The sequence below is a fragment of the Aptenodytes patagonicus genome, chromosome 4 (genome assembly GCF_965638725.1).
Source record: "Aptenodytes patagonicus chromosome 4, bAptPat1.pri.cur, whole genome shotgun sequence".
NCBI classification, from domain to species: domain Eukaryota; kingdom Metazoa; phylum Chordata; class Aves; order Sphenisciformes; family Spheniscidae; genus Aptenodytes; species Aptenodytes patagonicus.
The window spans coordinates 48,983,149-49,002,939 of NC_134952.1; the positions used below are offsets into that span (position 1 = coordinate 48,983,149).

The 19,791-nt window shown below is 36.0% G+C and overlaps 1 protein-coding gene across 1 annotated transcript in view; it reads right to left on the minus strand.

Annotated features, from left to right (window-relative positions):
- The window catches only part of LOC143159567 (uncharacterized), a 157,435-nt gene extending 147,200 nt beyond the window's left edge, over positions 1-10,235 (minus strand). The window contains exon 1 of the mRNA XM_076336635.1: positions 10,213-10,235. The gene's annotated coding sequence lies outside the window, so the exon portion shown is untranslated. The remainder of the gene's footprint in view (positions 1-10,212) is intronic.
- Positions 10,236-19,791: the final 9,556 nt, after the last annotated feature.

Below are 19,791 nucleotides of genomic sequence, written 5' to 3' on the forward strand. Positions count from 1 at the left end.
TACAGATAACATCAGTATGAGGAAAACGTCAAGATTCAAACTGTCATCATATAGCATACATGAAGAATAAATTCTGTAGCAAGAAAGATTATTCTGGATTCAAATATGATTCTGTTCAGTCTCTGACCATCCACCTCTTGTACTTCCCCAATACAATCTGCAGCAGTGGGTTTCACTACACATATGAAAACTACCAATTTCAAATACTAGAATTAAAGATACCACCGCATTTCTATTGGAAGGAGTTAGCAAAAATCCCAGCCAAACCCTAGCTCCAAACACCAATGCTTGCTCTGTATTTTAGTCCATCCCATAGTGATTTTATCACAAGGTGTGTTCATGTCTAAGTTAGGATTTTTCCTTATGACCTCCAAAATGGGGGGGTGGAGGGGGGGAAGTGTTTCCTTTCAGTTGTAACAGCAGACCAAATGCTTGTGAAGCTTAGAATACTTTCTGCTTGGAAAAAAAGAGAGAGAAATACTTGCAAAAAAAAAAAAAGGAGAAAGAAAAAAATTAACAATTTGTCCTAGCACATCAAATCTCATTAAATTTCCTCCTCTCCCTAATTAATTTTTTTCATGAGGAGTTTTTTGAAACTATCAAAGTGAAGTAGCCTTCAAAAAAAAAATAAAAGATTGCTAAAAATTGTCATCAACCTCAGGTTTCTTTCCAACCATTACCAGCTTCTGCAACGAGTATCCAAGCTCCTTGAATGTAACCATGGCACTATTAGATTGCTGCTCTGAACGTTATTGCCATACCTCCCTTTCTGGCACTCCCACTGTATGACACTGATTCTCTGGATCAGAACTAGCTATGATTCGTAAACAACTGCTACAGCAACATCATATGGAAGAGAGCTCTGTTTAGAGTTTGAAGGTCTTACCTGAATTAATGAGCAGAGGCTTGTTTCTGATGCATCATTTGAGCTACTTGCTAAATAAACAATACAAATAGATTTTTTTTTTCAGGTAGGCCAATTAAGTGTGCAGTTACAGGATACCTTTATTGGTGTATATAGGACAAGTATTTGGTTTGTATCCGGACTCAGACTCGCAACCTATTTAATGGCCAGAAGAATTTTGATCTAGGTATTTGGTTCAAAGCAATCTCACTTTCACAGGCAATTATTACAGTTATAGCAATGCAACATAATAAAGCAAAATTAATACAAGACAGTAATATACACCTACAAATATAAGAGTAGGTAAAGCACGTCACGTATATCATTCACAATAATTTTGTCTCTAAATGGACACATTCTGTAATACTACGCATACTATATCCTTTCTCCTCTTCCTACTGATCAAAAATAATGCTATGAATAGTAATGCTTAATTGTAGCCTCATTAATGAGTTGTAATGAACAGAAAAATCAAGGACATCTACTTATTTTACTTGCTGGAAAAGTGAGTTAGTTTCAAGAGGTAATACTGATACTTAATTTTGAACTAAATACTAAATGAAAGAAACTAAAAACCCAATCATCTTTAAAATTAGCCATTTTCCAACTTAATTATAAATACAAGGAGATACAGTCGATCCTGCTACTTAATTTTCAGGGTCTGAGGGCAGGATATCATTTGGAAAATAATGGCAAAAGTCTGTTTTATGTTCACATGATAAAGAAGCATTTGGGACTGAGGGATTATATCACACTATATCAAATTAGGTCAGTAAAATGAATCCAGATGGCAGAAGATGAGGAAATGATTGAAGCTTTTGAACTGCAAAGTCATATATAAGTGTCATGGAAGCTCAGCAAGTACATAAATATCATTGAGGACGGCAACATTTGCTACTTCAGATGACATAGAAAAAAATAATATTAACATAATTTAGCTACATATCAAAGCTAATTGCATGCCATCTGGACAACAGAATGATGTGAGGAAAGGAACAAAGGAAAGGGTTAAAACCAATGCAAAATTCAAGACTGATTCTGAAAGAAATTTCACAAATGATGACCAGAAGAAGTAGAAGTAGCAAAGACAAATGGGTTGATGTCACAAACAGGAAAATTCAAGGATAAATCATAAGATTAGACAGTTGCAGAGTAAAAAATTACCAGCAGTTTTTCCTAGTCAATGCATTCTGTAGAGCATAACTGTATCCCTATTCTTAATGCTTTATTCAGCCTCCTCTTAAACTTTAGCAACGATAAACTCCATCACCTTTTGTGACTAGTCTGTTGTCCCACCTTTTCTCTTGTCAGTTTCTCTTAAATGTTTTTCTTCTTTAACTTTACAATTTATGTGAGATTCTGAATAAAGGATGGCAGGTAATTAACTTTAAAAAAAGCATATACTTAAGGGGACCTTGGGCACCCCCCCTCCTCCCCCCCCAAGAAACCCTGTGTTTCTGTAAACTCCCCATCGGTGGCTGCTTAGCCATGGAAGTGCCTGGACTTTTTAGATCATCTTATGTTTTTCACTTCAAAGCTTCCTAGAGCCTATAATTGTGCTTCTGAGCACATCCCAAACTGCCACAACCTTGGTAGGGTTGAGTAGCTCCAAGACTAGTTTCCATACAAATACATTCAATTTGTATTTGTTTTCATTAAAACACCATTGCTCATTTATCAAGCTGAACCTGTCCCATTACATTGGAAAGAAATCAACATAACTGAGCTCAAGAGAGATTCTATATCCTGGTGGACATTTATTTATGCAGTAACTCTTACTCTAAAGGTTCAGTTCCCCATTTGATATGTTGGATGATTTTTGTAAAGTATATAAGACAGAAAAATGGCAGAGATCACAATTTTAGCCAGAAAAAGAAAATTAAGCCAAGCCTGCCATTAATCATTAGATTCCCCCCCCCCCCCCAACTGGGATGGCTGCAGAATTAGCACATTTCTTTTTTCAAAAATAAAGTAATAAATCCTGTTCAGCTTTCTGAAAGAAAGTTTGTGGTAGCTAGCCTGACTAGAGGGAGAGGTTTTCCTTCACCTCTGAATAAGGATTTAACATGGTTTTTTTTCTTGTTTCCTTTTGGTTAGCTCTAGATGTGGGAATGAAAACTTTCAATTGCTCAGTGTGTTGGCTGCTTTGGATCCCACAATGTTTCACTTAGTCTTTCATAGCCCATATGGGAACCTCTTTGTTCCACACACTATTCCTAATACCCATACACAATTCCAAATCTTAAGCTTCTGATCTTAACTTCTCGGTGTCAGAACAGTAGCTTATCACGTTTGATCATGATGAATGATTGTCACTACAGATGCATATACACTTTACATAAAGAATCCTGGAAAATCCTCAATAGCAGTGACCGATAGGGCTACATATAATAACCTGCTTTTTTTTTTTTTTGCACATAGGCTAGGGAATTTATTATCCTTTGTTAGTTCACTTATAAATCAAACTTATGACTGTGGAGAAGTAAAATTTAAGGATAGAGAATAGACTTACACTGGTTCTACAATCACTGAAAAGCTTGGGAGAATTGCATTTACTGCAATGAGAACTAATCTTTCCCTCCGGAGCAGACTGGTGTGAATGAAACCCATTAGGCAACAGGCAAGAAGTAAACTGTAGAGATTAATACTCCATGCCCCCAACACTGGCACCTAATCAAGCTGTAAGTTTCAATAATTTATGCTTGGCAAATGTACATTTCTTGCTCTGAAACTCCCTTTGAAATATTGGACATTTCAGACTAAGGCCAAAAATATTTTTTAGGATGGAAATAGTGAAACAATCAAGCAGAAACATACAGAGTAGCGAGCAACAAAATAAGATGCAAAGCATCACTGACTTTGGTTACTTCTGCAGTGAAATAAGTATGGTCTGAAAGCAGCCAGTGTTACAGGTGGGAGTAACAGGGGAGGTATCCTGAAAGATTTTATTCTGTTGTAATAAGACACAATAAACTGAGAGGGAGTAGCTTTTCCTTTCCTGCAAGTTTTAGGTTTTTTTGAAGAATACAGCCAAACTCATTCACTAATACAGACAGAATTCAGAGGCTATCAAGATAATTCAAGAGACTGCCTGCAGTACCATTTGAGAAGAGTGCGTTGGATGGTGTAGTTAAGAAGAGCTTAAGTGGGAGACTAGAAGCTTAATACAGATGATGTCTATTTGGATAGGTGCCCTGATTGGGATAGATCTGCAGTGGACCTTGAGCAATTTAGATGCTCCTGAATGAGAGAACAGTGCTGCATTCAGCACTATTCAGAAAAGACAGATTACAGCTTAACTGTTTGAAATGTACATATATCAATCGGATGCTTAAGAGCTCAGAGACATTTATATGCAGTTATCTAAATATTACTTTGTGTGTATCTAGGTGATCCTCCTGGTGGAGGCCTTCCATTCTATCTGTTTCATCTGCGATCAATTCCCGGGCTTGCCTAAGAGATTCTATTAACTGCGCTGTTCTAACATGGTGTGCTCTGGCATGGACTGTAAACTCCCCAGTGTAACAGGGTCTGTGGGTATCCCCGTGGTTATGCTATTTGGTTACAGTGAAAACAACACACTGTTGTTTGTTTTTGCAGAGACTGGTTATAAAGCTGGTTTCACTTGCTGATGCTATTTAAGAGTACCAGGATTAATTGCTTTGCTGATATATATATAAGGAACTTCAGTTCATTGAAGCTCATCCTCTATTGATTAGTTTCTCTATGCAATACCTGGAAAGTTTTGCATCATGTGAGATAGCTGACCTAGTTTTCAGACACACAAATCCACTCCTGATCACTAACATCTGCATTTTAGTATGCACTGAGGCTGCTAGAATTTGACAGCAATCTTGGGATCAGCAGTAGCACTAATGAATTTTTCAAAACAGATACAGAAGGTAAAATGTTTTGGTTTATACATGTAACAGTAAGTTAATATACACTGACAAATTCTACCTTTCTTTTCATGTGTTTTGACAACACAAAACTGATGGCATATTTGGATTAATATATTCACCTTCAAATGCTACTCAATATAACATCAACAGTAACATCATAGGAAAGGAATTTTCAGAGACGTTAAGTTTCCTGAAGTTGGTAGCAAAATTGCAGTTGACTTCAGCAGGGGCACAGTTACACTAACACTTGGTCTTTATGGGGGAAAAAAAACCCCAACATCTCAGATCCTAAAAGTCACACAGGCACTGCAGCAGAATCCAGAGCCCTGTGTTAGCTAGTCTTTTTGTACAGCATATAAGAATATTTTGAACACTGGGCAAGGAGTCAGCTACAGTCGTTATATTAAGCACAGAGCTGCCTTCAGCTAGTTACCAGGAAACAAGGAAAACCAGGGAACAATTCAAATCCCACCTTTTTCCAAGCCTCTTTTTTCTGAGGCCACTGTAAGCTGTAGGGTGACAACACTGTCACCATTTTCCATTGAAACTCAAAAACTGCACCATCTTTTCCAAGCTTCAAAAAAAAGAGCATGACTCTTTAATCTCGTGTGTAACTCTTTCCATGAAAGTGCAAGTATTCCTTTAGCTTCCTAAATTTCTCAGCATCTCTCACTCAAGTTGAATCAATTGACATCAATTGACTCTGATTAGACCATATGTCTATACATTTTTAACCAAAAAAAAAATTAAAAAATTAAACCTTCACTTTTTTTTTTCTCCCCAATCAGACTACATGTGTGATTAAGACAAAAAGAATACGCAAGGTTTAAGTCCCTGTTTAGCATGAATTTTTCATGCCATGATTTGGATTTTGGATCAAACACAGTAAGGACTTGAATATGGAAATCTTTGACCAAAAACCAGGCTACTATCTACCTTTCTCACACCCCCTTTTCAAAATAAAAACACATCTACCTAGTACATTTTAACAAAACAGCATATTCTAGCAAAGCCATATTTCCCCCAAAACATGCATCTGAGACTCTGATAAATAGATATATCCCAAATATTAAAAACCTAACTTTTTTTTCTTCTTCATAAAGGCAGCAAATAAGCTGATAATCTATTTTCTGTCAACCATTACTTCTTTCAGTCTTTCCGTCAAGACAAAGTTAAGATAACCCTCATCTATTTTTTCTATAGTGCAACTAAGGGTAAAATATCTATTGTGAGCCTATCTTCCTCTCACTGACTGATACTGAATTTGTAAGTCTAACTGCTTCAGAGTGCATATTTAGATTTAATCTATTATTGGCTCACTATAAGCATACAATAGCTATAATGTAAAATAGCTACCCTTTGGGACTGATTTATTTTCATACTTTACAAGAATTTACTTCTCAAAGTCAAATTAATATAAAAAGGTGTATCATCTAGATGATCTTCAGAGGTACCATCTAACATCAATGATTGTATGATTGTATAAAGTTTGTTTCTCAAATTATTTTTCTCCAATAGACAGTTTCACAACTGTGCAGAACTGGTATTTACTCTAGAACAGTAGAAACATTTTTGATTTAAAAGTTTATATAAAAATGTAAGATTAATATTTGTGACCATGCTTGACAGACAAGACAACAAAGACAAAAGAAAGCAAAAAGTGAAATAAGAGAAAGAAAAGGAAAACCAGTGACTGAACAATATAATCAGTTATTTAAAGAACAGATCACAAACCTTTCATTGAATGGCTATATTTTGGTAAGAAATCCCACCTCTTCTCACCTCTTTGCTTTGGTGAGAGTTTTAGGGTGAGGTGTTGGACATATATGCTTGAATGAACAAGGGATGATTGGATATTAAGAAGATGGTCAGCAAGGTACCAACACATTATCCATACCATTTTATGCTACAAAAAGGTAAAATAACACACAGAGAATATAGACAAGGACAGTCCTTAAGAACTCTCTGATGAGAGAATAATGAGTGAAGAGGTAGTCAAAGGATAAGTGGAGAGACAGAAGGGCTATGCGATGAACAAAACAGAAGAGAAAAAAAACCCTATATAACTTATTTGAATAGTAAATCATTAAGCAGAAAATTGTAAAAGGAAACAGGTCTCTGCACATATTCATTTAGAGTACATTGCTGAACATCAATCAACAGCTCTAATGGAACAGGTTTTTCATAATCATTTAAGGTTCCTGAAACATCAAGTCCCTAAAAGGAGACTATTCAGGACAGTCTTTTACATATCATAATATTTATTTTATCAAAGATATCACATTATCTTTATTCTCTTCTTATAGTGTCCTACGCATTGTTTTTTCTCAGGATGCCATTTCGTTTACTCCTTTTGAGGATCAGAGAACTTAGAATTTAAATATTAGATCAAGCAGTATAGTCCTTCCCACTGCCAGGAAGGATTACACCATGCAACATACATGTGCCCTGAGATACATACTTGCAAAGACAGCACTTATTAGCTAAGGAAAAAAAAAAAAAATTGGAAGACCAAAACAAATGTCTCTTTGGGAGAACTGGAGAAGCAGAACTGCACATGGTTTCACACACTGTCACACCATATGCATTCTTCAAAAATGACTTTTATCTATCAGAAAAGGAATATAAATCTCTAAATTTTTATTTCCTAGATTATCCAGAGACACAATATGCAAAACAGGAGGCATAGTGAATATGAAACTTTTTTCTGACGTTTCCTGATTTCTACCTGCAAAGAATTGGGCCTCAGCTTTCTTAAGACAATGTGATGCAGTGCCTAAGAACAGATGCTGAAATACTATTCTCATTACTGTTATTTACCTCCCTATTGAAAGGCAGAGCTTGCCGCTGTTACTGGCATTGGCAGAATATATGGATTTCAATCAAAAAACTATGATTCAAAATTATGCTTGTAGTACATGGATTTTGTATGCTGCTGCTGTTTAAAATGGTTCTTGTAGCCAGATTGTACCATCTCACTTGCCACAGAGAGAGGCTAAAATATTTCACCTTATGGACTGAAAATTCCAACCACCCAAAACAAGCTTTTTAAATTTAAGAATGCATTCATATATATAAATATATATGAATCTCTCCCTCATGAACAGAAACTGATGAAATAAATTTCAATTTTCTATTTTAAAACAGTAAGACAGAGAAAATAAGATTTTCTAAATTCTGAATTTCTAATTTCTGAATTCTGAATTTTTAATTTCTTAAATTTTCTAAATTACATTGAGACACACGCTCCTTTCTGACTGACAGTTTGTGATTTTTGAGCTGCAGTCAACATGTGCTACTTTGGCTGTCTTTTTGTGATACAAAATGCTCACTTGTTTCCAGAAATGCCAAGAACATGCTTTAACTCTTTAAACAGTTACCCTGGAATCTGTGCACCACAACAGATAACACTGCTGATAGACTTCTATAATTTCTGGGGTTATACTTGAGTTCTTTGTGTGTGCTGGCTAGAAAACAACTGTTTTACAGTAATTTCAGTCAATGTCAGGTGACAGTGTGTGTCTGTACCAACATTTGAGGATGTTTTTCTATAGCCCTGGAAAACTTCAGATGGATAATAATCAAAGGAGCATACGCACATGAAGAAATGAGTCATTTTTTTTCAAAATTATTCAGACGAAGCTGATAGAATCAAAATCTCCCTACCTCTCTAAAAGATAAAATGCCATTCGCCATTTGGGAGACATTTCAACTTCATGCATAAACAACCATGGGACAGGAAGTCTGGTCATCTGCCACAATAAATGCATTCAAACGCTTTATAATGACAGAGGATAAGTTAGAAAGTCTTTATTTTATAGGAAAATATGGGTACAAAAACTAATGCCACTAAGAGTACAAGTTCAATACAACAATCAAAACTGACATAGAATTAAGACTTCATTGCTAACGCAAGCAACACCACCTTTTATTATGCAGTATACTCCTTTACTGCTTTTTGAGGGATATCTTGCCAATGTTTCACTCATAGTTCTACTGCCAAGTTTTAATCAGCTACTGTTCTGAGTAAAGCTGACAAAGAGAATTCTAAACTTAATTTACCGCTTTAAATAAGTGAGTGAATTCAACAGATTGGCCAACTCATTAGCAAAACCTCTGTCCTATAACTGACATACACTGCACGTGCAATTAAATTTAGCATGAAATAAATTATCATGGTGTGCCAGATTCAAAGCTTTAAATTCCCTTCTTTAACACTATATACTAAGAAAGTGCAAGTAAACATTCAACACCAAAATCAGTTTTAATGAACTGCGTCAAGACCTTTCTAGCAGAAAAGTCCATTAGTAATTAGTTTGTAATTGCATGTCTCCATGTCACCTTAATTAGTAGCATATAATAATTTTTGGTTCAGCCTATTAGTTTCTCAGCATGATTGGTTTTGGTTTATACTACTTCAAGATAACTCACTATCACCTACTTCAGACCGGTTATAATTTATTTCTTTAATTACAGTACATTGCTCCACCAAGTAGCAATCTCAAGAGAACTACTCACCATACTATAGCTGTGTTACATTAAAGTACACATTGAAGATAAGCTGTGATTTTTCTGATATTTTGTTGAATGTCTAAATCATATTACATATTGTGAGTCTAACTGAACAGTTCCCATTAAATAAATAACAACAGGATAACAACAATTAAGTGCTACTAAAAGATGAATGGCATAATTATCACTAAATTTTTACTTGCTTTTGATTTGTTCACATACTATATGCAGTAGAATAGTCAGGTTTGCCTTTAAAAAAAATGTAGCTATAGGAAGCCATGCATAAGTAAAGAATTATCTAAAGAATCAAAAAGTTTTGGAGATAATTTAGTTAAGTGAATGTGGTTTCAAACTTGACTTAAATTTTAGATACTAGAAGCAGTAAAGGTGATACTGGATGAATATAGATAAGGATTTTGGCAAACAAATTTTTTGTTTTAATAAAATTAACCTGGCAGGTCACCACTACTCCCTTACAAGACACCACCCCCTCCTACATATTTGTGAACTTTAATCAGAGTTTCACCAAATACTGCTTACTAGAAAAATTTATATTTTATCTTGGTTCAGCAATGAGTGTCACCGCTGTATTGTATTATACAAAACAAGCATCCAAGCTCATGACAAGACCAAAGTAGTTCAGAAAGGAAAAAAAAAAACCCACAAACAAAAAACCCCCAAAACCCAACCACCAAACAAAAAAAACCCCAAGCTGTAAATATTCTTCCAGGGAACAGCAGTACAGCAGAAAGGGATGCTGGGAATACTGGATATAGTATACAGTAAGCATAACAATTCTGTGCGGCCTCAGAAGGGTGAATACTGCATGTGCATGCATCCTTCTGTGCCAGTACGGGAAAGGAAAAGTGTAGTTTTGAAAGGGATGAAATTTACCTCTGCCTCCACTTCCTTGCAGAATTCATTCACTGCAGTTTGTAGGACAGTTCTCGCTTACATAAAATACCGAGGAGTTCTACCAAAAGTAGGTGACACGAGTAAAGAAACCAGTTTGGCTACTTTAGGTCTCCCCTTGACAACATCACTCAAGCAGCAAAAGATAATGCAGGTGGGAACAAGTTACAGGGCTTCTCTGTGCAGCAAATGCTACAGGGAGAGTGTTGAAAGATGCGCTCATAAGGGAAGTGTACAGAACCATGGTTCCCACAGGCCTGAGCAAGGGTTAGTGGAGTCAGTTAGCAGAAACAAATCTGTATTTTGATGATGCTGACATAGATGAGTACTTTGCTATTTCCGTCCTCCTTTGTCTTCCTTCTAAAGCCCAGGTCAAAGAAGGAATAGGAAATTCCTGGAATTCAATCTAAACTCCGTGAAAACAAAACAATAAATTTTGATGCAGTGGAGCTAGTACTTAACCTCAGGAATTGAAAAATGTAGTGTTTACTTTCCTCTACATTCCTTCTCTCTGCAGGAGCAAAATAATGTCCAAGGAGAACACCCTTGATTTCTGTTACAACTTTTTACCATAGTGGTAGTAGTTAGGTGTGATTTAGCCCACTGTAAACAATATTATAAGATGAGAGATTAGATCTCACTTATTAAAAACAGCATTTAAACTCTATACACTTTACTGATAAGATCTCTACTGGAGAACTGCATGTATTACAACTAAGCAGATAAATTAGAAAGGATTTAGCACAAAGCACTGCAGAACTACCTGTGGAAAACAGAACCTGGAGCAGGGTCAGCATTCTGATGTACAGGAAAAAAAGCAACCATATACACTCCAATGATGACCTAAATATACATGTAAGTGAAGTTATACAGGAATGAGAGTTCAATTAGAACAAGATGTTCTTATAGACAGACTTACTGGTAACACTGAAAAGTTTAGTAAAACAGTAGCAAAAAAACCTTCAGTATCACCCAAAGAATTACTGTAAGCAACCAAAACCTGTGGAAATTATCTTCATGAATGGCACTGAAGAGTAATCTTGGCATTCACCAAAAAAGGGAAAGGATATGAAATCTGTCCTGCTGATAGAGAGGAGGAAAATTATCCACTAGATGTTCTTTACAATTCCCAGTTACATGCTACTCCAAACTCCATTGCTATGTAATAAATAGAGTCCACATTTGAAACTCTCACCTCTTACAAACAGCAATAACAAAGGTTCAGCTCTAAGTGTGCTTTTCATCACAGCCCTTTATAAAGACTTCTGAGTAACATGATCTTCTTGTTATAAATATGGAAACTAACACACAATTGAGGTGACTTGCCCAAGATCACACAGCACTTTGATGACAAAGATAGAGACATAGATACAGATAGCACGCATTTCTTCAGTTCTCCTCACCCAACAGGAATATCAGACTGTTTCAGATTAGGTTTAGTTATGACGAACCCATACTGACATGCCACAAATAAACAGTTTTATTGCTCAGTGCATATATCTGTGTATTTGGATCCAGCAAGTCTAACACTAATGACAGAGTTAACGTTGTTTTCACACATCTGATGGCACCTTATCCAGAGCGTAGTGGGGATGTCAACTTTTTTCTGTAGCACACAAACACAGTATATTTTCCTGAAAGCATGTGACAACCAAAAGTAGTTTTTTCTTCTCGAGTAAAACCTTTGACATAATTACTATGATTTTATTACGAGATAGCCTGCTGTATCATTTAATAAAGAGTGTGTTTTTTCTAGAACAACTAATAGTGAATTAGGCTTTCATATTAACCAAGTCACCAGCAATTCCATTCAGTATATAATGAACTTATGTTCTAGGAGATAAAATACTCTGAGCAAATGACAAGGCTCAGAAAACTATTTTAAAAGCAGTTTCCATTGTGGCCAGTGGAAAGGGTAGATACAGGAAGACAATGCTGACTTTCTTTTAGCTAAGAGACTTAAAGACAAGCAGGTTTCACTGACAACTGAAGAAACTGTTCACTGCTGCTTGTTTCAGACCATCAGAAAGCATTGCTGTGTGCTTTTAAGCTCACTCCTTGTTTAGCTGAGCTTCAGGGACACACGCAAGAATTACTATGTGATTACAAATTGATGTGTGGAACAGGTAACGGGTTGCGATCCTTTGTACTTGGTACAGTAGAAACAAGACACTGAGGTTACCTCCTCCCCAAGCAGTGCACAATCTCAGGATAAGATGAGACAAAAGATAGACTGGAAACTGAGAAGCGTTTCCAGCAGTGCTAAGTAAAATAAGAGCCCTCAAATTATATACCCCCTATTACATTCATACAAGACATCTTCTGCATTTCCCTGACTACAGTTGGGAACTCATGATGTCCAGTAATGTTTCTCTCTCATGCCATCTTATGAGGTTTGAGATGTCCAGCCAGAGAAAGCATGACATCCATGGCACTCCAAAGCTCCCTGCTGGTTCTGTCCTGTTAGAAGACATGGCCTGGAATGCAGTTGCTGTAGCAAAAGTCCTCTCTCCCACAGGGCACTCACTGCCCCTTACAGCACTGTCTTCCATGGGTGCCTGTCATGTGCTGAATGTAACCCATTCCCCATTTTTTCCCCCGCTTCTGAGGTCTGGGCTGAGCCAGGTGCAATTACCTTGCTGTAGTGTATAGAAAGAGCAAAGTGCCAGGCCTCGCTATGCTTCTCGAAGTGAAGGGTCTAGTTAAGGTGGATAATAACCACAGAGAACCTTCTCTATGAGCTAAGAATTGTGTTTGTCCTACACATGGACAGTTAAACTTCCAAAGTATTTGGGGATTTCTGGAGCTGAAAAGCGCTATAAAGGTGTCTTATAGTCCTCACCCAGCCACAACTGCCATTAGTGATAGATTTGAGAAGAGCTTTTCCTAAATAAAAAGAACAGATTTTTTTTCATAACAAATGCATGTCATTCTCATTTATTTTCAGTTCAATGGGAACTTGCAAAAAATTCCTAATAACTGATAAAAAGAGAAATCTGCTCTGAGTCTAAGAGAAATTAGCAGCATTGCAAGGTAAAACAAGTATCTGCTTTTATAAACGGAATAAAGTTAGAAAATTTGGAAGCCTTACTCAAATTAATCAAATCCAAGTGCCACAAAATTTGTGATAAGCATATTGTGGAGGTTGGCCCAGTTGTCTATAGGACTCCCAACATAAGTATTTAGGTTGGAATGTAATACTACCATAGATTTAAAAGCAAACAATAAAGACAACAACATATTTCACCATCAGCTGAATCTTTGTAGATCTCAGTACATGAAAAAGTAAGAGGGCCATGTAGATAATGATTCTATAATTGAATATCTTCTTAGAATATTGGTTTCTACATAGAATGGGATCATGTTTTTTCACTGATGAAACTACCTGTAGCTATTGCCTTACTTAAAAATTGTATGCAAGTTTGGATCACAAAACAGTGATTAAATCGAAGCCTGTCATTCTACTACCTTGTCCACAAAGGTAAACATGCCCACCCTCCATCAAAATAATTCTCCATCCAGGATTAATAATCATAACATTTATAACAGTAGAAAGAAGAATTTAGTTATTGAAATACTGGACCCAAAATAAGTAGGAATTTATAATTATCGCACTAAAACCTTGAGCCTTCAGTGAGCGGGACATGACCCAGCTAACAGCTGAACCAAAACCACAGTAGAATATCCAGGGCCCAACTATTTCTCTTTGCTATGAAATCATGAACAAAGATTAATGCTGAAGTGAATGGACTGATGAGGAAAGAGAGAATGAGATCCTGATCCACAGTAACTGAGTAGGAAACATTCTGCCAGCAGTCTCCCTTCAAAGGGCTTCACCTCAACAGCTTCCTTCAGTTTCTACTGAAAAAAGCAATCATACATCGAAGGCTACAAACAGAAGAACAAACTTAGTTTTAAGGTATCAGAAATGTTTTAACATGGGTTCTAAACAGAACATGTACAACAAATACAAAGCCATACAAAAAACCTGCTTGGTTTAATGTTTCATTACAAACTGGGAACCTAGCCCATATTCACCGAAAGGTTCACATACTTTTTGTATGAACTCAGGTGAAGCTACTTTATGGTTTTACATCAAAACCAGTCAGAATTTGTGGGTTTTGCATGGTTTCAGTGTGAAATTGGGTGAAACCAGTATTTTGCTTGGAGTTCCGGGATCCAGCTGAATCCAAACACAAAGCAAAATTCAGTGAACATAAAGGCAAGTAGATTAAAGGGTTTTTTTTAAAAAAAAAAAAAAAAAGTATAAAACCACCAAGCTTTGCACAGCTATGAACGGCACCTTTTTTTCAGATCATTCAACACCAATCAAATATCAAGGAGAGGGTTCAGAAGTCTTGTGGTCTTTGAAAAACTGTATTCATTAAGCTCTGAAACAGTTTAGTTGAAACTGGTGCAAGCATATTTTGTGGACAACACTATTTAAGTTGTAGTCTTACTTTCATAGACTTTGCTTAATTGCTTGGAAAAGAACTTAAGCTGAATTATATAAGGATTTTTTTACATCTAACTGGGAATATTTGTTAACCCCCCTGCCCTGATCAAAATAAAAGTTTCTAAAGTTAGCTGAGTTAATATAACTTCTTCTTACAAGCAAGATAGGAGTACAAGGCAACAGTAAGACTAGAATGTGATTAAGAAGAAGTGAGACTGATTCTCTACTGCTTAGTGCCTTGCATAGACACTTATATCTATTAAGAAAGGACTGTAAAATGGCAGTCCAATTTTAATAAATCAAAAGAGCAGGACTTTTTGGCCTTTTATAGTTTTACCTACAGAGAACAGTGATGCAAGATTCAGGATAGGAAAGACTGTTTCATGCTCACAAGGTCATATGTTTCAAATTTTTGTACGCTACAAAGAAGTATTCTAAAACCATTTCATGGATACAGGAAGAGGAATACTAGTTTACAAAATGAAAAATGTAACAGATTTGATCCGACCAACTGAAAAAATCCAAAACAGCATTACTACTGAGACTGCAGAAAAACAATAGCTCTCAGACTGAGTTTACGTGTGAAATCGGAATATGTACTAAAGAGTGGTACATAACTCCTCTGTCAAGTTAACAGAATTGTGGTATAAGGGGAACAGAGGTGATACGATTTAGGTTAATTACTAACTTCCGTTTTTAGCTCTAAGAAATATCTTCTGGATTAACTGGGGTTAAATTTAGGCTGTTAATCCATCTTAAAACCAAACTCCTAACCCACTTTAAAAATTAAAAGCATTTAATATTCTCATGTTTGTCAATCTGCATTAAGAAGTCAACTATGATTTGGTTGCTATCACTGTTCACACCTCTATCTAAGGGGTAAGTACTGGATAAGGAGAGAACAAGTTGAAGCATATCTAAATAAATGTTTTCAGAGGAACTGGGCATGATAGGCTTGATTTTAAAAGTACTGTAGCAAACTGCCAACGAAATCTCAGAGCCATTAGTAGTTCTCTTTGAAAAGTCAAAAAAAAAATCAAGGCAAACAGGAAAGGTACTTTTAAAAAAGGAGAAAAGAAGGACACAGAAATATAGACCAATTGGCTTTAGTTCAATATTTAGATAAACACCGGGATAATTTAAACAAACTATCGATAAACTATAAACCGGTGAAAGGTAGCATTCAGAACAAATCTGTCAATGATAAATCTTACACTTCTACTCTAACTTTCTTCTAAAATTAGGCAGCGTGGATGGAGAATAAGCCAAAGATGTTAAATTTTAACCTTCCTCAATGTTTATTTTGACAGTGTTTCTCATTGCATTCTCATAGAAAAAATGGTTTAGATCAAACTTCTGTACAGACTCTGCAGAGCTGTCTGATAAACTGAACACAGAGAATGGTTACTGTGGACCTTTTCCCAAATGGAAGGATGCATACACCTGCAGCTATTCAGCACGTGTTTTCTAGATATTGAAGAAAAAAAAAAAAAAAACGTTTGACCGTGACACTGACAGGAACTAAAAGTGAAAGACAAAATTAGAATTTAAAATGATAGTGACAAATTAGAAAAATTGCAACTCACTAAGGCAAGTGAAAATTACATTAGGCAGAAATAAACTGTACAAAGAATGGGGCTCTCTGGTTAGGTGGTACTTCCATAAGAAATGGAATAGGCTTATAATTTGTCACAAAACCTGAACGTAACAAATATATTGTGGCATTGGGAATAAGCATAAACATAATATCCGTATCCAAGAACAGTAGTGCAGCCTGCAAGACTTGAGGCAATGAATCCTTCTTACTGTACCTAGAACTAGTAAAGATTCAATTGGAGCACTGTGTCCAGCTTGAGATGGAAAATTAGTGCCTAACTGGAAAGACGTATCAGTAAAGATTAAGTAGGTTGCAACTGATTGAATGGATTCTCTGTGGAGATTGTAGGATCTCTGTCACTAACTATCACAGCCGAAACCAGGACAGCATGCAAGACAAACTATTTCCCCATAAGAATTACATAGAGCGCGCTACTCTGTATTGGAACAGGGGAATGGGTTAGATAAGAACTTCAGCTGCCATCTGGAGTTAAGAATGCAACTTCCATTCTTCATTGCAGTGAAGATTATACAACGTCCTCCTCTCTCTTTGCTTTAACATACCATGAAGACTGTCAGTCCAGCCAATACTTGGCCAGTCCTGAGTGATGAAAATAGACACTAAAATAATGTTTTTTCACTGGAAACTACTATAATTAGATATAATCATAGCTGCCTTAGAACTAGAATTATATAGATTCATTTTCTTGTCTTTGATCCAGATACATAGCATAATATTACTAATTCCTCAAGAATTGTAAGGTTATGTATTTAGTACTACCAGCCAGTAATTAATTACAATCACCAGTGCACATGATGACAATGGAATTACTCAAATTTGTAAATTAATTAATCAAAATATTGTTGTGTCTTCATTTAAGTTGATTGTAGATGAGTTACCAAGAGAGGAAAAACTATTACTCTCTTTGTCTGGAAAGGAGAGGGAGAGAGAGAAGTAGGGATAAGACAAAAGGGAAATATCCTTAAGATTAATAGAAACTATATTGTTTATACCTGACTAAGAAAACAGGAATCAGCACAAGATTGATGGCACGCCAAGAAATTAATTTACATTGAGGTTAAATTAATGACCCTTCTTGAACAATTGGACCCGGCAGACATTCTTGAAAAGTCAATACAGGATCAAGCAAAGAAACACTTAGAGATCCGTAACAGTGCAGTGTCTGTCCGCTAATGGTATTTATGCCTTAACAGCATGATGTCTGCTAGTGCCGCTGTGCACGAGAAATTTTCAAGTTCAAGAGTTTACTAGCAAGCTTTGCAAGATATGATAACTGATAATTAAAATAGTAGCTGTTAAAAAAGACACAGCTTAATCTACTATAGAAAATAGTAGATTTAATGGTGAAAGGTGCATAACTTACAAGAACAAGATATAATATTTGTGCTTAAGGAGAGACACTAGTACTATAAGGCTGGGCACTATTAAAATACATGGATAGATGTACAGTTGTGCCAGCTTTAGAAAAGGCTGTTTTATCAGAAAAGGCTTATGTAGAAAATATGTTGTATCAAAGACTGTACTTCAGCCAGTCAAAAAATCTCTAACTTGTCCACTGTGATTCCTAATAACAGTCACTCATTTTACCAACAACATATTTCACTACTTTTAGGGGTAGGCATTATCAGCTGAAGAATTAAAAAAATAAAAAAGACAAAACCAACAAAAATAACCGTCTTATGAATCCTCCCAAGATAATTATTTTCAATAGCATTTTATTCTTTCAGAGAGAAGCACTTCTTTTGCTTTTTTAGTCTAGTACAAGAATGCAGTTTCTTTACCAGCAGTGGTTAAAATAAGAGAGAGACATACTCATTAGTGTAGCATTCATTGGAAATTAAAGGATCAGTTAGAAAGTAGGCTCAATAAATGTAATTTTCTACCGTATATGAAACCAGCTTTCACTAACTTATTAGCATACATGCAATTCCTGTGTTTGCAATTACTCAGGAACATTGGAAGAATTCAATATTATCATAAGTGCTCAAAAACACAACAATTAACCCTTTTTCTACTAAACCACAGACCATCAAACAGTAGCAACACTCCTGACTGGGCAGAGTACAAAGCCTTCTTTCATGTTAGGATCCACCTTGAAAACAAAAAAAACCCCAACCCTGAAACTTATGTGTAAATGTGTGCATGCAGATAAACTTTTCTAAATTGCTTGTTTCTGAAATGCAGCTGTTATTCCCTAAAACGTCTACAATTTTCCCTTTAGTAATCGCATAAAACATTTAATTATTTCTGTACTTTTTAAACTAATTATAAAATGCAGTGGAGAAAATAAAACAGCATGATTGTGTTCCAGGCCTTTTACTGCCTGCTTAAACATGAGTGTGATACAGATACTAGATGAGATAAAACAGTAAAACTCATTTTACTTCTCTTTGGTAAGCTTATGTGGAACAAAGATTCCCAAGCACTTTTTTAATAAGAACAAAGAACAGACTCTGTCCACCCTTTCACCTCCCAATAAAGAATTTGCTAAGGTCCCAGGGCATATACACATCTCTAACATGATATACATGTCTGGGCTTAGGGCTTATCTCCTGGTAATATATGTGAAAAGATTTTAATTTTATGAAATTATTTGTGGTTCTGACATGGAGTCGCTACAAAAAAAGTGAACTATAATGTATTTCTACAATGTACTGGTGCTTCTGTCCTACACTGCTGCCTGGAGAGATACTTATGGTACTTTGTTAGGTTACCACAAACAAGAGATGACAAGTAAAATTAAACTTCTCATTTTCGTGATAGGGAGCCTTAGTCTTCTACTTCAGAACTTCATTTTCAGCTTTCCACACCCTTCATCTTAATAGATATTATTCCTAATAACAATGTGTGCATATTGGTTTGTGCTGAGACTGATCAATGTTAACATTAGTCGAAAAGGATACTGGAAGTCAAAATGAAGTAAACTCCATCCAGGCTATGCCAAATCTATTCCAGGTAATATACTAAAAATATATGACCATTGATTCTAATGTGTGTTAACTAGTACTTAAAAATAGGCACTGGAATACATTTGCCGTTTTGCCTCCATAGTGCTTCCAGTACTTGTACAACTAAAGTTCGTGACCATCTGTCAGACATACTGGTATTACGGCAAAAAAAGTGAAATCATAAGCGCTATCGAAGTTTCTTCCACCACAAGCCTTTAACAAAGTACAAAAAGGAACATTTACTCTTTTAATCAGGATGCCATAAAGCATGTATTCTCTGTACCTCCCTCTTAATTTTTGGAAGCCTTGTGGTTGTTGATGCCAAGCCCCTCTCAGATCTCCTGGTGGAACAAAGCATTTCCCATAAACCATCAGTGATAGGTCTGGGCCCAAAAGTACATCAATTAACTAAAGCAATTAAGACTTGCAAATTTGTAGATATAAACATTTTGTAAAGATAAAGCTGATCTCATCCTGACACCTACAATTAGAAACAAGAACTCAACAAATAGAAAAAGCCAGAGTCAGCATCACCTCTC